This window comes from Montipora foliosa, chromosome 3, assembly GCF_036669935.1.
Source record: "Montipora foliosa isolate CH-2021 chromosome 3, ASM3666993v2, whole genome shotgun sequence".
Lineage (NCBI taxonomy): Eukaryota > Metazoa > Cnidaria > Anthozoa > Scleractinia > Acroporidae > Montipora > Montipora foliosa.
In genome coordinates this window covers 41,275,339-41,277,838 of record NC_090871.1, presented here as the reverse complement: position 1 = coordinate 41,277,838, position 2,500 = coordinate 41,275,339, and the positions used below count along the sequence as shown (strand labels likewise).

Sequence of the window (2,500 nt, the reverse complement as noted above, 5' to 3'; positions counted from 1 at the left end):
TCACGCTTTCGGGCATTGCGTAATTTTTTTCGGGCAAGAAAGTCACCGCCCCCCCCCCCCCCCCTTCAAGTCCGACGGTGCCCGTACGCCTATGGAAAAGCGTTTTCATTACGGTTCGAAGCATATTTATAATGTCAATGATCTCTCTTTGTAGTATAAGAGTAAGTCTTTTGTTCACAAGAATTTCTGCAATTCTGTTGAGTATATGTAAATTTGTAACCTTACTATAAATCTAGTTGCCTTGGTTTTTGAGGTTCTCTAGCCTTCCGGACAGCTGTTCGTCTTGTAGCCTAACTTTGATCTTATATAGTATATTAAAACTCTAATCCTCGGAGTTACGTGATGCGTCGCATTTCGATCGAGAGCTAAGTTTTCGAGTGAGTTTTTTGTCCCGACGGGTTTTTTACCACTGGTTTTTTCCTAGTGGACGACGTATTATTCAAGTGTAGTTTTTCTTTCTGCTTTCTTTTGCATTATTTTTCGTTGTGTTGTAACTTATTTTTTACATCTTGGCTTTTGGCTTTTGTTTGTTTGCCGTCCAGTTTTTCATGGACAATATTTTTAGTTGTTTGTCATTTTTTCGATGACTTTATTAATCTTTGATGATTTCTTGTCTCAGTTTTAGTATATTTTTGGTCTTTACTCTAACATTTAGTCTGTTGTATATTTTCGTTGTTTATCATATTTAATTGTAATGAGACTTTAATTTGATGATTCCGTGTATCATTTAGTATGATTTGTCTCCATATTGAATAAACGCTGGTTTCCGCTGTCCTTCAGGCACCCAGCGCAGTCACACTCCATTTGTCGTAGTGTCATTTTAATTATTGCCTCGCTTTGCAAGCCGTGCGTAGGGTGGTAACAACGCAGGCTATACGCCTCAAGGAGTCAAGCTTGCATAGATGTCATCATCTGTGACTCCGTCCGCCGCGATAGTATGGTAGCTCAGTGTGGTACGGTATGGTATGGTAGCCAATGGACAAAAATTGGGTCTGAACACATTTTTAACTGACAGGAACAAAAATCAATTGGTACCACTTGATGTTTCGACGACATCGAGAAGAATATGTCATCAGATCAGAATAATAACTTTCGAACTTAAATTAATCAACAAAGAACAAAACATTGCTTTTAATAAAATTTATCTCCATGACAGCACGTAATGTTTAAAACGGAAGAAAAATACAACGAAAATCTCTTATCAGCAATTTCTCAGTATTAGGGTCAAAACCGTTTTAGGCGTAAGTTGACATGAAAACACAATGCATTTATCGTTGTGAATTCGAGTAATATTTTATATATCATTTCATGTTTTAAATTCCCAATGGATTAAATTAAGCGAATAATAATGTTCTCATGGGGCTCATAAGTGCGTTATTACTATGCACATCTGCATTGCACAAATATCTCACCGACAGAGCTACAGTCACAAAATTTGTTTTAAACTTTGCTGTCAATTTGATTTACCATAGCCATTCAATGTGTTTCATCCAAGCCTGGGCACAGCTAGTGTGAGTTTTACTTTCTTTCTGTAATCCAGTGCGCACCCATCGTGGACACGGAAACGTCAACGAACTACAACTTAATGCTACCGTAAGTATTTCGCGATTATTCCGAATTTGTTCACATCATACACTACAGGTAAACTTTCCTATAACTGTTTTTTTATGTGCTCACGTTGTCGTCAAAACCTAAAATTTGGTAATTTCACGTTGTTCTTTTGTGGAGTCCGGCAAAGAAACGCACAGAAATAATGCATTGCTCGAGCAGCAAGAACAATTTTCCTTTGTAAAACCAATAATGTTGTTGCTTTGTAGCATTATAGTTGCTGTAGCCGTCGTCTTTTCATAAACTCCTTCGGCTAATACCTTGGCACAATAACCTGATTTTCAACTTGGGATACACGGATCTCTCAATTGATATAGGATACAAAATTGGTGAGTGTGACACCGCTATCTGCATGCGTAAGTTTACTAACACGAATATTTTTTTGGTTTTGTTTAAAAGCAGATTTATGGATGGCTGTATAGTGAAAAGTTAAAGTGTAAACAAATAAAATATAGTTTTTTTTAAACAGATTTACGTCTAGTGCCCTTATTCTTCCAGGCCAGTTGAGATGGGTTCAATATTTGTTTCGACATATTTCTTCCATGAAATGTGGAGAGCATTAATTTTGGATCATTATCAGCAGCTGTGGACGAGGCCCTATGTAAAACCAGTGATAAACGTAAACATGGAACACGACACCCTACATAACTCTTGTTTCTTATGTAAGCGTTACCTAACAAACATCATTCGAGAGTTGACTGAAATGGATTAAGTTAATCAACGAAGGTTCTTTAAAAATTTGTCAAAATAACAAACTGGGTAATCCGAAGAAGTTATAATGAATCTAAATTCCTAACGCTGCTTAGTTATAATTACTGAATTTCAGTGCTCTACTGTAACCCCACGGTTTACCACACTGTAATACAAAAGCCGTGTCACGGTAAGACTGCTT

General features: G+C 37.0%; 1 protein-coding gene across 1 annotated transcript in view; it reads left to right on the top strand.

Annotated features, from left to right (window-relative positions):
- Positions 1-2,500, top strand: part of LOC137995864 (acid-sensing ion channel 2-like) — a gene marked incomplete at its 3' end in the record, with an annotated part of 17,876 nt that overhangs the window by 5,562 nt on the left and 9,814 nt on the right. The window contains exons 2-3 of the mRNA XM_068841328.1: positions 1,473-1,593; positions 1,818-1,937. The remainder of the gene's footprint in view (positions 1-1,472; positions 1,594-1,817; positions 1,938-2,500) is intronic.